The sequence below is a fragment of the Neolamprologus multifasciatus genome, chromosome 12 (genome assembly GCF_963576455.1).
Source record: "Neolamprologus multifasciatus chromosome 12, fNeoMul1.2, whole genome shotgun sequence".
NCBI classification, from domain to species: domain Eukaryota; kingdom Metazoa; phylum Chordata; class Actinopteri; order Cichliformes; family Cichlidae; genus Neolamprologus; species Neolamprologus multifasciatus.
The window spans coordinates 6473653-6485444 of NC_140450.1; the positions used below are offsets into that span (position 1 = coordinate 6473653).

Here is an 11792-nt window from a genome sequence, read left to right on the forward strand (position 1 = left end):
AAGCTGTTTTGAGTTACTTTCTGTCTCCGGAGTCTGCACTTTGGGTCCTTCTCCTGCCTGCACACAGCCGTCACATAACAGTTTGTTTACTATGGTATTTGCATCTGTGTGCATCTGTGCTGCAGTCATGTTTGCCTCATAAATGTATGATTCTCCAACGAGCAGAGAGACCGTGTGGATTTGTGAAATCTGAGCTATCAGCTCATACAGTGAAGGGGTCGTGTGTATGCATGACAAAAAAAGGTGGGCAGTTGGGGACTTTGAAGTTGGCTATAGGTTGCCTAGTGTACGATGTGATACAATCATATTCTGTGTTTTGTTTTTTACATTTGCTGAACTCAAAGATTTTTTTTCTTTACTTTTTACTGCATGAACAAGACACATGTTTGGGCGGGCTCAGACCACGCCTGCTCACAGCTATCTCCGGCCCGGGTCTCCAGTGAGCTCCATGGTGAGGGCAGGATATGAATATTAACATCAAGCCCTCAGGACGCTTTCCATGCGTGTGCAAGTAGGAGAGTGCAAGTAGGAGAATGCAAGTTGTGCAAAACGGTGCCCAATGCACAGCACGTATTAGCTGACGGTTGGTACTGTAAGTGATTAATAAAGCAAAAACTTCAAGCAAACAACAGGATGAATTAAGTGTCTCACCTGGCATCAATGACAATCGTGTGTATGTGTGTGTGTGTGTGTGTGTGTGTATGTGTGTGTAAGACAGGTTGCTTTGTTTCATACACATGAGAGTCCTCCAAGGGTTGAAGTATCTTTTCCACCTCATGTCTCCATGGTGAAACAAATTAGCTTTCTTCCCTGAGAGATCATTGAGGAGCTGTGTGTGTGTGTGTGTGTGTGTGTGTGTGTGTGTGTGTGTGTGTGTGTGAGAGAGAGAGAGAGAGAGAGTGAGAGGTGGTTCCAGGTGTCTTTTGCAGATCGCAGTGGTCGGGTAGCGACGCCCGCCTCATCCCTGCTGTCTGAACGCACACTTGTTTGTTATTACACATCTGTCTGCTGAGCTGCACGCCTGCTGCAACTGAATAATGATCATAAACATACACACACACACACAAACAGACGCACACACACAAATTATCTTTAATTGGGAGAACAAACTCGGCTCATTTGTTCAGATGAAAGTATGCATTTTGTTATTAGATGTTGTTCTTAGATACTCCTCAGGGTGGTTTGTTTGATAAGCCTAGTATGTTTATGTGATCCTTCTCCTGGCTTATTTGTGTGCCAGTGTGTGTGTTTGTGTGTGTGTGAAGGCATTGTTTGCATGAGTGTGTTTCTGTCTGTACTAACTAAACTAAACCTGTGAGAGTTTCACTTGTGGCCTTGATTTACGTCTCCCAGCGCTACTCTGAGAAAAAGAAAAAACTGTTGAATAATTCAGCTGTGTTTAAAAAGAATAAACCACGATCCTCCATGAATATGACCTGCTGCTCCCTAAAGATGCCTCGTCTTTCTCGTTCTCTAGTTTTATTTTCATCTTCTCTTTTCCTTGACTTCAGCCCACTCCACTGTCAGTGATTGAAAGCTCTTTTCTTGGCTCTTTCTCAGTCACCACCGATGTTTTTACTTGAAAAAGAAAAGAACAAAATCAGGTCATTTGCTAGTTCAAACCTTTTTCTTACATGATTTCTCAACATTATAATGAATATCCTATCCTGTAGTGACTGATTATTTTTTAGTTAGCAATACATCTATAATTTTAAATCCGTTCCGTTTGTACTCACCCATATCCACCACCATGTGACTCATTAGCAACTGAAGTCTGATGATGAAGCCTAAATCGGAGTATTTTGGCAAGCTCTAAGGTATGATCTACTTTAATGTCCTTTTTGATTCTAATAGAGACCTGATTTAGAAACCTAACATCATGTTGTGTCAAATAAGAATTAAAAATAGAGACTGAGACCATAAACATGTTAGGAAAGTGTTTACTGATGTCATAATTTAAGTGAGAAGCAGGTTTTTTCTCTCATAGGCTTCTGTGTAAGCAGACTTTGTTTTAATATCAGAGGAGTCGCCCCCTGCTGGGCATTGGAAAGACTGCAGGTGCTAAACACTTGTTGTCTTCCCTGTTCAGACCAAGAGCCATTGATTCTAATATTGTGGCAGTATTTTAGTCATCTTTCCTGATTGGTCAGAGTTAATATCCTGTTTCTATGCTGGCTTCACTCGTTTTGTTTTTCTCTGGTGTATCAATAACATCAATAACATGTCTTATCTACAGCATATTTTACTTTTCTATGTAAAAGTGATTCATAGCAGAGCAACATAGCAATATTTTCACTTTTGATTTCAGGCAACAGTGAAAGGTATTTTCACATAATTCAATTCAAAAGTAAAAGTGAAATGAGTCTTAATGTGAGTAGTGTTTTCAGATAATATGGTCACTGTTGGTCTTTACCCATGATTAATGAGAGCTTTTAGCTTATTTCTGCCTCAGAGAGTTTACAACCCTCAGACTGAGCCTTCGCTCTATGTCTACTCATTAAAGAGACATTAAGAGAGGAATACGTTGATCTTAAAATTGCAAGAATGCATCATTAGAGAAATCATACTTACTCCAAAGAGAAATATCAGCTAAAGCCTATAGACTATCACGTCACGTCCAAGGTGCAGATAGGATGGTGACTAATTTTCTCTGAATAGTTATTATCATTATTATTGTTTTTATGAGCACAGGCACAAACTTCTCTGCTCAGTGCTGATGACAGAGGAGTCGCTTCCTGCAGGTCAGCAGGTGTGACAGAAATGTGACCTCCAACTCACAACACAGCCATCAACAACTCCACTCAACACATACGTCAATAGTAAAATGAATTAACTCCTCTTTAAACGTTTGACCCCTGCTGATCTGTGAAGCTCTGTGAAGGCCTTTACATCAAACATTAATACTGATGGTAAGATGATTTATACCTTAATATCATAATGCAGCAGAGCCTTAATATAACAGAGTGGAATGAAATGTAATGCAAAGCTGAACAAGGCTGAGCAGCAGGATATTGTGCAGCAGCAGAGAAATAAAAGGCTTCCCCCTGCTGGCAGTTCACTTCAATCACAAGCAAATGGAAAAAGTCTGCAGTTCAACTCAGAATTAATGTGTGATCTTTAAGTCAAACTTTTCTGCCTAATAGTGACAATTATAGGACAATGATAGTGTCCTGAGGCAACTGTTGTTGTGATTTGGTGTTATATAAATAAAAGTGAATTAAACTGAATAGAAATAATAGAATTTAAAGAAAAGATTGAACAGTTTTTAAAGTGTCACTTAGTCTAGACAAACTGCTGTATTATAGATGAAGCTACTGAGAAATATCTAAGTAATTAAAATAATCAATATCTGCAAAATTAAAGAGATATACAGCTGAAAAAAAATCTATAATTGTGTTCCAATAATATAAAGTGAAAAGTGGTATTCATATCAGATTTATGTTAGTACTTGTGCATCACAGTGTTTCAAATAAAAATATGTTTTCCACACTCATCATCCTCTGCAGTAACAAATCTCTCAACTCTTGTTAATTGTTACTTTTCATTGGTAATCATATGATCTTAATTACTACTCCTACATTATATCTTTTCTTGCTCTAAAATATGAGTGCAAATGATTTTGTACCTCCTCAAAAGACAACGAGCACGAAGACGATATCATTGATTTTTGGATTAAAGAGTTTTAAATTGTGTGTTTTTCCAGGTGTGGGCAGAAGAATCAGTGTTCAAGGTTTTCAGTTACCTCTAGATGGTAATGAGACCTGGTGGGATCACAGTGGTGGTAATAAATCATGAACACTGGAGCTGAAAGACGAGCCTTCCTTGGTTTTCACTTCCATTTCACTGCAGTAACAGGCATTACTCATTCTGATATCATCATCCCCTCTCACTCTACATGAACAAACACTTGTAGTAACTATCACTGTCATGGTCCCAGGGTTTGGTACTTTTGTGCTTCGGGGTTTTGAGGATTGATTTAGAACTTTTTTTTTTTATCATTTATTTATTTTTATTATTGTCATGCTTTTAGTTTTGCGGTTCACAGTCTTCACCAGTGTTTCCTTTTCTGTAAAGTTGCTGTGTTGTGTTTTCCAACTCTGTATATTTGTTACTTCCTGTTTTAATTTGACACAATTGTTTTTGGTCTGGTGTCTAGATCTACTTCCCTCTCCTATCATTAGGTTAATTGTCTTCAGCCGTGTTTTCACCTGTTCCACATTTCCCTCATTATCTGGTGTTTATACTGTCTGAGCCTTCCTCCGCTTATTGTTACATCATTGCTGTAGGCTGTGTGCACCCTTGTTCAGTGTTCTAGTTATAGGCTGTCTTGCTCCGACTCTCCCTTTTTTCTTTGTATTATTTAAAGGTATTCAGTGATACCTATCAAAATAACATTAAGCTTTGTGAGTTTATTACTGCATTTGGGTCCATAACCTTTCTGCCACACAGCCAAACCATCCAAATTACAATGACAAAAGGCATACAAGGTGCTTTTTATTAGCGTCAGATTTACTGCAAATTGCTGTAAATTACAGATTTTAGCCACTGCAGAGAGATCTAACTTTTTCAGAGTTTTTCCGATGACTCTGTGCTGGTTGGATGCATCATTGTGGGTGATGAGATAGAGTACCTGGCTGTGGTGGACTCCTTTGTCATCGGACAAAGACCAAGAAAATGAATGTGGACTTTAATAGGACCAGGAAATCTGACTCCTGTTTCAATCCAGGGTCGACGAGCACTATAAATAACTCGGCGTACAGACTGACAGTAAACTGGGTTGGGTTAAAGACACCACTGCACTCGACAGGAAAGGCCAGATTTGTCTCCGTTTTCTGATGCAGCTAGGTCTTTTGTCATAGTCTGGTTGTGGCAGACTGTATGAAGTGACGAGGTGGACCCAAACGCAGACACGCAAAGAGATAAAACTTGACGTAACAGACGGTGAGTTGTTTACTTGAGGCTGGCAAAAAACTAAAAACAAAGGGCAAAACTGAAACCAAAACCAAGTGAACTAAAATACAACATGAACACAGACTCGGACACCTCGGACGTGGAACATGGAAAACAACAGACAAAATGTGAACTGTATAGTTTTCAGGGTTTTTATCGGTTTTCAGCGTTATTTTGTTATCGTTTTTATCGTTTACTCGGTTTTCCTTGGTCTTTTCACGTGTGTTATGAGTAAATTTTCTTTTTTTTTTTGGTACCGGTACTAGTTTTATCTTGTTGTATTTATCCGCGACAACTTAAAGGCTGGTCCATGAAAATATTGTCGGGCATAAACCGGTCCGTGGCGCAATAAAGGTTGGGGACCGCTGATCTAATGGAATATAACAGTAAATACTAAATATTAAACATTATTGTGCAGCACGTAAGATCGACAGCGCACAGTGTGCTTTGAGGTAGGAGCCAAAAAGGGTGTAGTTTGTGTGTGTGAGCACCCGTGTGTACACCTGTGAGCATGAGCGCGTTTGTTTTTAAAAGATTCCTTCATGTAATGATCTGCTAGAGGGTGTGGGGGGGCCACAGCCCCGTCCTCCAGGGCATGAAGCAGGTATGGAGGAGATCAAGACTCCAGACATCCAGAGGCCCTCAGAACACAAGAGACCAAGGAAGACCAACAGAGGGGCAGCTACGCACCACTGTCCCAGAAAGAGCTGAGGAGAGTCCCAGATGAGGGGTCACTCAGCAGCTGCGGAGCAGAAGCCAGGGGGGGTTGTGCCAGAGTGACCAAGCCCCAGGCTGAGAGGCTGAGGGTACCCCACCCCCAAAGTGGCCCGAGCGAGCCCCAGGCCCCGACAAGCAGCCACCAAGGAGTTCTCTTATTTTATTGATTTAATTATTAATTTCAAAATAGTTTTTATTTCTATAGCTATTCACAGTACATGTGTAATATACCAATCCCACAGCTGACAGGCAGGGGAAAAAAAGAAAAGAAAGATGGAGAACATAGAGTAAAATATAACAAAAGTAAACATACCTGAAACAAGATCCCCCAGAAGACATGACCTATCCGCAGCCCCCAAACCCAAGGCCACACATCTCGATGGCAGCTGCCTGACCATCCCAGTCGAAGAAGGAGGGAGGCCCCCCACAGAACGAGCAAATTATCTCTCCAGAGGTCGGTCATACTGACACGAGCCGAAAACAGAGCCCAGGCTCCCCATGAACTTCCCGACACCTGGCAGGCATTCATTTTATTTTTTTTTATTTATTAATTTTAGTTTATTTTTTGAGGGCAGCAGGAGGGATTTATTTATTCATTTATTTATTTTAGAAACCACATTTGACATATCACAGTAACTTTATGAATTAAAATAACTACTTTTATGAATATTATTTATTTGCTTCACTAATCTTCTAAAAACTAAATTTGAAAACCTGAATTGTGACTAAACAGCGATATCTAGTGGAGACAACTAATATTTACACAAATAATCACATGACCGTGATACATGAAAATGAAACGGTGCTGTACGGACCATAGACGCCGGGACATTACAGGCTGACAGATCTCTGCTGAAAAACACGTATTCAGAGTCACAGTAATTTGGTGAGTTAAAGAGATTTTAAGGATCAAATGACTGAGAAACTTGCAATCGTTGAAAATTTCCTGAGCTGCCATGTGTGTTCAGAGACTTTCAGAGATCCTGTGTCTCTGAACTTTAAAGTGATTTTTTATTTTAACTGTGTATGTGATGGGCGGCTTTTTATTTTCTTGTTTCTTTTAAAAACATAGTTTCTGAATATTTCTTGTGTTTCTCATGTAAATATTTGATCAGGTCAAAATCTGAATTATGATTTCTTTGCTTTTCAAAGTTGTGACACTTATTAACTGACTAAAAGCAAGAGGGGGCAAAGTCCAGGCCTCGAGGGCCGGTGTCCTGCAGGTTTTAGATATCACCACTGATCAACACACCTGAATCAAATGATTGGCCTCGGTATAACTTCAATACATGCTGAGGAGGTAACTCCAAAATCAGCTGTGTTGGATCAAGGACACATCTAAAACCTGCAAGACAGGAACAGGAACAACATCCAGTTACTGAGCTGCTAGTTTTAGGTCCTGCTGTAGGTTGGATGTATAGACTTGTGATTTTTTTTTTCCACCAGAATCTGACTCATGACATGTGACAGTAAATTCTTCTTTGTTGTCAGTTTCAAGTATTTGTGTTGCATTTTCATTCAGTAGAAAGTCCTGACCCTCTATTTGATAACCTACAGAAGATGAACGTTTCACAAACATGACTACAAAGGCACAGTCACACACAAACACTGAAACAAATAATAATTTAGTAATAATATCTTTGTTGTTTAATTGTCTTCATCGTCCATCAGCAGAAACACACAACGATCATTAATGTCATGTCATATTAAGTTATATCAACAAGTTTATATCAATTTATTTTTTCATCAGTATTACTAGTTTCTCATTGTCCACTGTCATGTTTTTATTTTTCATTTATTGGTCTTTCTCACACTGGTCAGCTCATCACATTTCAGTTCATGACAGACTTGAAAGTTGGAGTCTAAAGGTCTAAAGTTTTATTCAGGTTTGAGGCCACAGCCCAGGTAGTAAAAGCAGATATTGTGTTTGGTGATTAATAATTAACTAGAACACCATTACAACAGGTGAGAGACTGTAAGGTACAAGCTGTAAAGACGTGACATTTGTTGACTGTAGAAACCTTTTTGAACTGTAATGTCTTCAGAGATATGGTAAATAAATGGACTGATTCTTATATAGCGCTTTTCTACTCTCCCGGAGTACTCAAAGCGCTGTATACAACATGCCTCATTCACCCAATCACACCCATTCTCACAAGCACTTTATCTATACTTAGTGCGTTCTAACGACATTCATACACATTCATACTCCGATGGATGCATCGGAGAGCAAGTTGGGGTTAGTATCTTGCCCAAGGATACTTGACATGCAGACTGGAGGAGCCAGGAATCGAACCACCGACCTTCCGATCAGTAGGTGACCTGCTCTACCTCCTGAGCTACAGCCACCCACATATATTCAGAGATCCTTGAGCTTGAACTACAGGATGTAGTCAGTTTACAGTATTACAATTTTCACTTTAATGAAATCTGATCACATGAAATGTACTTGACTTGTATACATTTGGTTTATAACAAGGATATTTTCCTTAATGATTTATTCTATTTTTGTATAAATAAACGTTTGATTTGATATGTTTCAGTTGCATTTAATCAAATTTATGATCTTTTTTTAGGGGAGGAGATGAGAGCAGGGATGCTGTGATACTTGAACTTCTGAAACACCACAGCTTCATCTTCTTTGTGTCATTTTTATGTTCTGTTAGCATAAAAAACTCAAAAGGTAAACATTTTTTACATTTTGGCTTTTATGTTTTTCTATGAAGCACAAACTGCAAAACTGTCTGAATGACACTAACAGCGTCCTCTGGTGGACACAAATAATATGTTCATCTTTCAGTTTAACAGGTGACTGTGATCCATGAGAATGAAAGTAAATTTCGACACTTCTGAACTGAGCTGAGACGCCATTACAGGGAGTCAGATCTCTGCTGAAAAACACACATTTGGAGGATTTTAATCAGACAGTTGAAGAGACGCGAATTTGGTGAGTTAAAAATACTTAAAGATCAAATGGCTGAGAGAGCTGTTCTTGAAAATTTCCTGAGCTGCCATGTGTGTTCAGAGACTTTCAGAGATCCTGTGTCTCTGAGCTGCAACCACAGCTTCTGTTCAAGCTGCCTGCAGAAATTCTGGGAACAAACTAAAAACAAAAACTGTCCCATTTGTAAAAGAAAGTCTTCAAAGAAGATCCTGGAGTGAACTTTGCTCTGAAAGAACTTGCTGATTCCTTTGCTGGGAAGACAGAAATCTGGATCATCTGAGACAGAAAAAGGAGAGAAGAAATTAACAGTGGTGTGCAGTAAACATGAGGAAGAGCCTAAACTGTTCTGTGTGGACGAGCAGAGAGCTGTGTGTCCTGTGTGTGACTTTTCTCTCCACCAGAGTCACAAAGTGGTTCCTGTAGAAGAAGCAGTCAGTGACCTGAAGGAGCAGCTGAAATCTGACTTAAAGTCTCTGCAGGACAAGAGGAACAAATACAAACAAGTGGAGGAAACATACAATAAAGTGATTCAATACTCCAAGAAGCAGCTGTTGTCCACAGAGAGGCAGATCAGAGCAGAGTTCAAGAAGCTCCAGCAGTTCCTGAAAGAGGAAGAGGAGTCCAGACTGGCAGCTCTGAGGGAGGAAGAGGAGCAGAAGGGGAGGACTATCAGCAGAGAGATGAAGATGATTGAGGAGCAGATCTCCTCTCTGTCAGACAGCATCTCTGCTGTTGAAGAAGAGCTGCAGAAACACAGCGTGCCATTCCTCAGCAGTTATAAAGACACTCAGAGCAGAGCCAGAGCCCAGAGCTCAGTGTCAGATCCACAGCTGGTCTCAGGAGCACTGATAGATGTGGCCAAACACCTGGGCAACCTGTCCTTCAGAGTGTGGGAGAAGATGAAGGAGAAGGTCCACTTCAGTCCTGTCATTCTGGACCCAAACACTGCAAATCCCATTCTCTATCTGTCTGATGATCTGACCAGTGTGAGGAATGGAGACACAAATCAGCAGCTTCCTGATAATCCAGAGAGAAACACTAAGTATCATACTCTTTTTGGCTCTGAAGGGCTTCATCTCAGGGAAACACAGCTGGGAGGTGGAGGTGGGAGACCATCCTGACTGGACTGTGGGTTTAGCTAAAGAGTCAGTTGACAGGAAGGGAGAGCGTTTTGCTTCACCAGAATATGGAATCTGGTGTTTAAAACATGAAAGTGGAAAATACAATAATGGTGTTGGTCAGACTGTGACAGTGAAGAAGAGTCTCCAGAGGATCAGAGTCCAGCTGGACTATGACAGGGGGGAGGTGTCCTTCTATGACCCTGAAGACACGACTCACATCTACACTCACAGACATACTTTCACTGAGAAACTCTTCCCATATTTTAATATTGTAAATGCAGGAGACGCCAAAACCTCTGATATCAAAATCTGTCAGACTGAGATTTGATTGTAAAGTGATTCTTTATTTTAACTGTTTTTTCAGTACAGCAGCAGGGTTAATTTTAGGGAAATTATTTATCACACTGTCTAACTTCATTATCAGGTTTTATTTCATTTTGTTGTTCTAGTGGAACTATTAGCAATTCAATGAAACCAAAGCAACTTTTTCATGTGAAAGTCTTGTGACCCACTCAAGTTTCTGTGAGAAACTTTTACATTTTTTTCTTGTTTCTTTTAAATTAATATTTTCAGAATATTTCTCATGTTGTTCATGTAAATATTTTTGATCGTTTTAAAATCTGAATGATGATTTCTTTGCTTTTCAAAGTTGTTGAGTGTGAACAGTAAACTGTGACACTTCTTAAAAGAAGGATTAATGATTAAACATCAGCAAGAGTCAACTTTACAACTACAAGATTTAAATTTCCTGATTATCAGCATCTTGTTTTCAGTTAAATAACATTTGAAAGTAACACGTCTTCTTTAAAGTTTTCCAAATTCAAAGAAATGACTTCTAAGTTCTGACGCTGTCTCATCAGTGTAACTACACTTGATTGATTTCATTAAAAATGTTATTTCTTGTGTTGTTTTTAACCTTAATCAGAAGCTGACATCTCTCACAGTTTGAAAGATTTCTGGATCTTCTCATGTTTCATAATTAGGTTTTAATTAGATTTTCAAACTTCACTCTCAGTCTCAGTGTTTCAATGAATCACCTACCTTTGATTTGTACTTCAATCTTATTCTTTAACTGCTCTCTTTGATTATTGAGATCACAAAATGTTTCTGTGAAGTGAAATAAATAAATTCAGTGATTCTGTTGTTGTTGTGTTTGACAGTAAATCAGCTTTTCAGACACAGTCATTAGTTCAGATTCATTTAACATGGAAACTCACTTTGATTGTTGTGTTTACATTTAACTGACTCCTTAGAATAAAAGATTATTTGCTTCTATTAGTTTGTAAATATTCTTGTTGTGCTGAAGCTGTTTTATTGAAACAATCAGCAGATTTTATAAAATCAAGAATTTATTTTAAGCAGCTACATTTTAAATCTTTTTTTCAGACCAACATTCACATTTAACCCCAGACAGAAATCAAATGTGATCATTGATAAACTTTACATTCTCACAGCTAATCTGTATGTTTACAACCTCAGAAAATAGTTTGTATGAACAAAGCTGCAGAGATTTCAGATGAAGGTGCAGCTTTATAATAGTGATGTTTTATTTGTATATTATATTTACACACAAGATGGAGACAAAGTTCATATTTTCTTCTCTAGTAAAAATGTTTACACTGTAATTTACACTTATCCTATTTTTAAATGTAAATCATTAAATGTTAGAAATGACTTCACTTAACAGATAAACACTAAGACTGAGCCAAGTTCATCTGTAAATATTTTAAATAAACAAATAAAATGTCTAATCACACTTTCACCTCAGGTCAGTGTCAGTCTGATCAGCTCAAATCCAGAATCCTGCTGCGATAAAGCAAATTGTCTCTTTAGGATCAAATCAAACTGATGCTGCTGATGTGGTCGCTGTAGTGTCTGTAAGTTTGAGTCTTGTGTGTCATCTGCAACACCACACATTCAGAGGGGGAGAGAGGGCAGTACAGGCCTCGACCAACACCCACAAAGCTCTCCTGCAGGGAAAGAATCTGGCCAAAACTCCACTGGTTAAAATGTCTCTGCTCTCTGGTGTCACTGTAGTGCAGAGGCTTCAGAACTAGAAT

The 11792-nt window shown here is 39.0% G+C and overlaps 1 pseudogene across 1 annotated transcript; it reads left to right on the forward strand.

The window, feature by feature from the left end:
- The first annotated feature begins 8094 nt into the window (after positions 1-8094).
- Positions 8095-10875, forward strand: LOC146506292 (nuclear factor 7, brain-like; annotated as a pseudogene). The gene is made up of 2 exons (XR_014877230.1): positions 8095-8350; positions 8468-10875. The product of XR_014877230.1 is annotated as a nuclear factor 7, brain-like (transcript).
- The last annotated feature ends 917 nt before the right edge of the window (positions 10876-11792 follow it).